Below are 7,495 nucleotides of genomic sequence, written 5' to 3'. Positions count from 1 at the left end.
CACATGAGTGTGCACATGCATGTGGGTGGGTACGCACACGTGCGTGAATGTATGTGTGTACGTGCGTGTTTTCTATTGCGTGTTAGAGCATGCATGTGTGTGTATGTGCGTGTGTGTGTGTGTGTGTGTGTGTGTGTGTGTGTGTGTATGTGTGCACGGATGTGTGTGTCGATGGTGTGCATTTTTGTGCTGGGTGAACACTCTGATCCCTAAACCGCGATACCGGAGCTCCCAAGCTACATCCTCAGATTGATTTATAGTTCATCGTTGGGAATGAGTTCGCTGCTCATGATGCTGTTGCGGATGTTGCGGCCCTAGCTGAAATAATTGTCGAAGCTCGCCCTGATGCCAGTATCCTGTAGCACTCTGTCACTTTTGCATCAGCATGTTCGGCGATGGAGTTTGCAGAACATCAGCAAAAGCGGCTGGCCACCCTTCAACCGTTGGTCCAAGCAACGTGCTTCTCTAAATCAGTTGCAGTGCGAGCAGCTGCCAGTGAGTTGGTGATGAAGCACTTTGTCTTGTCCTACAAACGAAGTGGTGAGCCAGCCATTTCCAGACTGATGAAGGAGCAAGTCGGAGGTAAGAAGCGGGTGACAGTCTCAAGGAAGATTATATTAGCGGTGGCTGAACACCTAGCAAAGAACCAGCAGCAACCCAACTGTAAGGAACGTCCTGTGGCACAGTAAAAAAAAAAAAAAAAAAATTATTTACCGTAAAATACCATCATTGTTGCCAGTGTGGGGACACGTTCTAGCTCGCATAGTTGAAGAAAAAGAGGACTCAATGTTGTCTGATTCGTTCCAACATGTAAGCTTTCATTGTAGTTTGATATGGGGCTGTGCTAAGCGCTATCACAGCTACATGTACATGTATCACAACCAACTTAGGCCGCGGTCACACATGAAAAGCTTGCACCGCTTTTGCGGAGGCGGAAAGCGGAACTACCGCAGCCGCTTTGGTGGACCACACGATGCAGCGGTCACACATACATGTAGACTACTGTGCTCCTCAACGCTCCGCTTTGGCGGAGAGAATGCAAATGCAGCACGTCCTATGAAATTTTAGATGTTCTTGTCCGAGTTGAAGCGACCTTCGCTTGTACAAGTAGAGCTATCGTGGATCGCTGACAGGCTAGGCTGCTGAATGTCTCCTGTCAAGTACACTCGTGGATTTGGGGCGCATTCACTGCGGCCCAGTACAGGTGTATTTTGAATATTACTAGTTTGGTTTACATCAATATCAAATTCAAATAGTTGTATAGTAGGGTGTCGTTGCCTCCTTCTTGTCCGAGTTGAAGCGACCTTCGCTTGTACAAGTAGAGCTATCGTGGATCGCTGACAGGCTGCTGAATGTCTCCTGTCAAGTACACTCGTGGATTTGGGGCACATTCACTGCGGCCCAGCACGGGTGTATTTGAATATTAGTTTAGTTTACATCAATATCAAATTCAAATTGTTTTATAGCAGGGTGTCGTTGCTTCCTCCATGATCCATCATCGACCCAGCGACTGCGTGGATGCCTGCAGTTGCAGTGAGGGTGTGGCAGAGTACTCTACTACTCCCTGGCAGCAGTCCTAGTGTTGCATACTCTGGTGGACGTATTGCTTGGAGAGAGTTGGAGATCGTCCGCGATCGGGGCCAATGAGTTGGGAGACGGATTCCCTCACCAATTATCCACTCATAGCGATGCAGTATTGTTTGCGAGATCTCCAGAACGTACAGTTCATTGGCAAAGAAGAACAATATGAAAACTGAATACCAAACGGCAACCAAACAACACCAGAACTCAGTGCAGAAGTAGCACACCAAACTCCAAAGCCATCACCATGCAGGTTCCGCCAAAGCGGATCCGCGAAAGCGGAGGGTCCGCTCGCATTTTTTTGGCGTAGCGAAATCCAAACTTTCCGCCAAAGCGTAACTTACGCCTCCGCCGTTGCCGAGGCAACGGCGGAAGCGTAAGTTACGCTTTGGCGGAACCGCCAAAAAAAGTGCATGTGTGACCGAGGCCTAAGGAGAGTAATCATGGAGAAAAGTACCTATCAATAAAGCGTGCACCCAGGGTTTTCCGGCAAATTTACTAGTTCAGCTATTCCATCCTTGTATTGTTCTGAACGCCGAGGGCTCTAGAGAGTTTATGCAACACCTAACAGCCAAAAATCCAATAAGTTATGACCAAAGCAGCAGCAGAGAAGTACAAGAAATATAGATACGTGAATTTACCAATTTTAGTCAAATTTTGACAGTTTTTAGGATTTTTCTCCAGAATATGCACGGTGACCCCTATTTTCGCCGCGGTAGACCTGTTCCAACCCACTTATAGAACGTATTTGAAGTATCCACATATGGGGCAAACTCAAAAATAAGCTGCAAAAAATATTCAAAGTTTCATTTTTTGCGTCTTTTTGTTCTTCTCCAGGAAATGACGACCTGAATCCCATCGTCAACCAAAGTATACATTTTTCGGTGTTGATATCATCTTAGTCAATACCTCGAACAGTCTGTAAAATTTTATGTCATATTTTCTGTCCTAACTGGTGTTATGGACGATTTCTCATCAATTTTGGGATTTTGTGTTATTTTGTGTCATCAAGGAAAATTGTGTTTTTGGCAAGACCTATTCGGGCACTTGAAAAACTGATGTTACTAAGCGAAAATATAAGGCTGTACCTATTCAAACCTGTTGTCAGCTTGGGCTGATGTTGAAATTAAATTTTTGGGCCTAACTGTCCCGAACCCCCTTAAGGATAGTTCTTAGTATTTTAATCGAACCTTGTATAGCCTCCTGTTGCACAATAGCCAGGTCTCCTCCCTGCACAGTCCGAAGGCATTGAGGAGTCTCGATCTCCCCCACCAAGCCTCCCAGGGCACCGACAACCACAGGGACCACGTGTAACAGATTCACACACTCACACTGTGCATCCTATGTACTACACGTTCCCACTTACGTTGTGTTGCATCACACCTGTGTTGCATGTTTCACCTTGGATTACACTTCTGTCCCATATAAGGCCAAGTAAAAAAAAAAGCTAGATGATCGTCCCCGTCCGCCCCAGTTTTTGTCAGCGCCCCAAGAAATATTTTATTTTTTAAATCGTGAGTTTTTGCCGAAATCGTTGGTTTTTTACCGATCGCGGATGCAGGAAACATGTGCACGCTTTGTTTAATACTTTCTTTACTATATGGACCACATACTACTAGTATATCACAACGTCAGTATCGATCTGCTGAAGAAAGAAAAAGAAAAAAAGAAAAAAAAAGAAAAAAAGAGAAAAAAAACCTTGATGTTGTTGTGTACACTGTGTGCATGAGAGGGTAAAAAGTAAAAAAATAAAAATAAAATCCTCCCGCCCTCCCCGATTTTTCCAAAAAAAAGGACGATCATCTAGTAATTTTTTTTACTCGGCCTAACCCCGTTGATGGTATAATAAAGTGGTTCTACTCTTGATCCTGAATCGCTCTGGTTGGACGGTTACACTGGTAGCAAAGGAGGGTTGTCGAGATTTTTTGTTTGCTGGTATGCGTGGCCACCCTTCTGTTAGCTCGGTATGACCGCTACAAGGACGGAGCGCGCCGACGGGTACAAACTGCCGCAACGACGGATACACCTCAAGGACCTCAACGGCCCACGGACCAACGACTGCTCGACAGGAAATTTGATGGGACAGTCAATAGGCCTCCGGTGTTTTCGGGCAACCCTGCGGACTTCAGGGAGTGGGTCTTCGCTATCGAGCTCGCCATGGTGTCACAGCGCGTCAACGACGACCAGGACCAGGTGCGATTCGCTGCCAGCTACCTACAAGGCAACGCCAGGCTTTGGCTGATGTCGGTATTGGATTCCGGCGCCTGCATCCACGACTGGCCGACGCTAAAACAGTCACTCGGCGACGTGTATGGCCCAGTCCATGAACAGGAGGAAGCGCGCCTCAAGCTGTTTGGACTGGTACAGCACGGCAACCTGGACGCATACGTACAGGAATTCACTAACCTCTGCCTTCAGGTGAACGACCTGAATGACCATTCGAAGGCGGTGCTGTTCGTGAGGGGCCTGCATGCAGCAATCGGTCACTCGGCTCTTCGGGAGCACCCGACGACACTAGGCCAGGCCATTCGTGCCGCACGCATGGCAGCCATGCAGGCATCAGGAGTATGGAGGGAACAGGCCACCACAGGCACAGGCATTCGTCGGTTGAGGCACCCGGGTCCGGCACCTCACGCTCAGGCCAGTACACCGAGGCAACCTGTCAGTCCATGGGGACGTCAGCAGCAGCAATCTAACCGTACGAGTGAGCCCATATGCCCACATTTTAACGCCAGCTGGCCGAACGACTGTCTACAAGGCATTCGTGAGGCCCCTGATGGAGTATGCCCCGCTTGTGTGGATGGGCGCGCCAGCCAGCCACATCCAACGTCTGGATAATGTTCAACGCCGCGCACTGCGCATCATTGGCCCTGGTGCAATTCTCCCCAGTCTGGCTGTCCGCGGACTGTTGCTGCTCTCTCGTGCATGTACAAATTGCATTTCATTACTGGTCCTCCTCAGCTACTTGCTGTATTGCCACCGCATCGCGTTTCTCCAGCCAACCCCAGAACCAGGAACCAGCACAATAATGCCACTAGCCACGCCTATCAGCTGTCAGACACGCTCCCTGTCTCAGCTCCATCCGTCGTGAAGCGGTCGTTCCCGTACTGCTGTATTGGCGCATGGAACTCCCTTCCTGACAGGCTGCTGTCGCAGCGCCCACACAAAACACGTTTTCAGTCATTCAAGACAAAGGTCTACCGACGCCTGAGAGACAGCAACTGGCAACAGATTCCCTGTAATTTTTTGAGCTCGTCGCTTGCCGGACCCGCTAATCCGCGTACCTGGCCTTGCTCAGAGTGCTCAGCTGTGTTTTGCATACATGCAAAAAACTTGTTCAGTCCGTGCGCCAGGCCACTGAGTGGGCCGTTTTCATTTTCCTGGGTCCGATCCCGCGGGAAAAAGTCTGCACAAAACTGTGTTGGTGAAGATGATGACGACAATGGCAGTTGGGGGAGAAATTTGGCAATTGTTTTGGCCTTTCTCGCGGCCTGTCTTCGCTCCTTTGCCTTTGCAGCAATGGAAGATGATGAGTTCAATGTTGTGCTTTGACGCCGAGTAGAAAATTTGAATCGCAAACGCCATCTTGGCCTTTATTTATGGAAGAAACTGCTCTCCCCGATTTGCTGGTTTCGCCGACTGGCATCGAGAAGTAGACGAGCTGCGCTTTCCTAGAGCCGCGGACACCAAGCTCTCATGGCGGATCTTAGTAAGTACATATTGTTGTGTAGTGAGATGATAATGGTTTGAGCATTCCTGCCTGGAATAACCGATGGCACTAAGTGGAATCTCAAAATTGTTTTTTTAGTATTTTTACGAGCACAAGTGTTGCCTTGTTGAAAATAGCACAACAAGAAGAAAGAAGCATCCAAAGGAATACGATGTCATAAATAAATGTGTTCTCTTCCCGTTTAGTGTGCCTGTGCTTAGGATGGTACTGTTGAGGAATCCGAAAGTGCGAAATTTGTATGTCTTTTATACTCTGTATATTGTAAAATTTGCATGACATTTTAGTGGGTATGGACTTGTAGTTGTATTCTCTTGAGATGTACCCTCGTTGCTGCTGCGGATGGACATGCTGGCCTTAATTGCCATGAAAGCTTCTCTTGGTGTCATTGTAATAATATATTCTTTGTCGATATTATCGATTGAAACGAACCGAATGCTGTCTCGTTTCATGTACGCCGCTGACGCAGCTCCACTGCATTCATATTTTGGTGGCTGAACCAAGAGTCCATAGCCCCAAGAGCATGCAACTTTGCACGAGGGGTCTGAAGGGGCTTGCTGCCCACATTACGTAGCGACAAACTGGGGTACCGGCTGGGGCAGTGCGTCAACGATCTGCTGTGGTTTTCAGATTCAAAGCGCGCTTTTTCTCATAAGAGCCTTATGAAGGTTTGTGTGCATGGTGTATCGCATGCAGACACTGCCTCGAACCTGCTGTGTTTCTGTGTGTATCCGATCCACCAGGGGTTAATAATCCGGGTTACGTCTTCTTGGCAGAACTACCGGCAGTGATGCCCAGCCATGCCAACATTCTAAAGCGCGATGCACGATATCACTTCTGCGACGTGATGCGCGACGATGCGATTGAGGAATTTTTCTGCAAATTGTTGCAGTGAGTGCTGCTTCACTGGAACCAAAATTTTTGTTCAAGTGAAGCAGCACCCACTGCAATTATACTAATAGGGACAACCAAATCCACTTCCATGGAGTTCAGTGTATTATCTGTATAACATTGGAAAAGTGTAGTATATAAAGAGCGGAGCACTTTTTTTCCATTTAATTACTTTCTGTGTTTCATGCATTATTCCTACTGTCGTTAAAAACTTAAAATACTGCCTTATCTTGTGCGATCTGTGTGTCTTCTCAGGTGGATCGTGCTCTAACGCGTCTTGGCATTGTGTGAGAACAGCACGAAGAGGACCTTGGCTATTAACGCGTCTTGGCATTGTGTGAGAACAGCACGAAGAGGACCTTGGGTATTGCAGCCTTTCCGCAGAAGGAGAATGACTCGCTTCTTTTGCTAGTGTGCAAACATCCATGTGTTCTCCCAGTACTGCTGTTAGCTCAGCCAGAAGATTATCGCAGATCTGAGTGTGACAAGCGATCAGCTGTAATAGCTTTGTTGTGAATGCTTGCACTGCTGTCAACTATTATCCATTCTAGCTGTGCCTCGTAGCACTCCTTGCAAAAAACATCATTCTATGCTATTGTCATGTTCTTACTCCTTGGAACTGCTGAGACCGTTTCATAGTGGGAACAGTTCATCTGTGCCTGTTTGTCCATAACTGTCTTTACATGTGCTGCAATGCCGCCTATATTGGCGCGGCGTTCACTTTTGAGCTCGTCCGCTACGTTCCGTTTCATACACTTCTGTTGTAACGCAATGAAGATTCTCATTGACACTCCTTTACACAGCCAGCGTATGTGGATATTAGTCTGTAGGTGGCTGCAATTTGCGTTTTTGCCTTTCGCCGTTCACTATTTTACCAAAATATTCCAATATTCTGCATTTGTCGGATGTGTGCACTGGTGTCCAGACGAGTTGCTTGGCATAACTCGCAGGCAGGAATGCATACACGCCCATGATGTACCTGAGTGGCATTATTACACCGTCCTGATGTGTTCATTGTGAGTGCTACATGCTTCCAGCTGTCCTCCATATACATGTAAATAGCGAGAAAAACAGAGGTTAGAAAATTGGTCGGTGTGGTGTTATTTGGTCTTGGACACCGGCGAGAGACCACATACTAAAAGACTAAGGCTTGTTCTTCTGGATGTTGTAGTGGGTGTTACTACGCGTGCCTGGAATACTTGACGGCACTAAACTAAAGTCCTGCGTAAAGAAAAATTCAAATTTCGACAGTCGGAGAAGACGTGATGCTGCATGGGACAGAAGCACCCCGCGAGA

General features: G+C 47.5%; 1 long non-coding RNA gene across 1 annotated transcript; it reads left to right on the top strand.

The window, feature by feature from the left end:
* The first annotated feature begins 3,575 nt into the window (after positions 1–3,575).
* Positions 3,576–7,288, top strand: LOC135822288 (uncharacterized). The gene is made up of 2 exons (XR_010554468.1): positions 3,576–5,290; positions 6,455–7,288. It is a non-coding gene; the product is annotated as an uncharacterized LOC135822288 (long non-coding RNA).
* Positions 7,289–7,495: the final 207 nt, after the last annotated feature.

Source organism: Sycon ciliatum, chromosome 8 (genome assembly GCF_964019385.1).
Source record: "Sycon ciliatum chromosome 8, ocSycCili1.1, whole genome shotgun sequence".
Lineage (NCBI taxonomy): Eukaryota > Metazoa > Porifera > Calcarea > Leucosolenida > Sycettidae > Sycon > Sycon ciliatum.
Note: the sequence above shows the minus strand (reverse complement) of the source record. Positions and strands in the feature narration are given on the sequence as shown.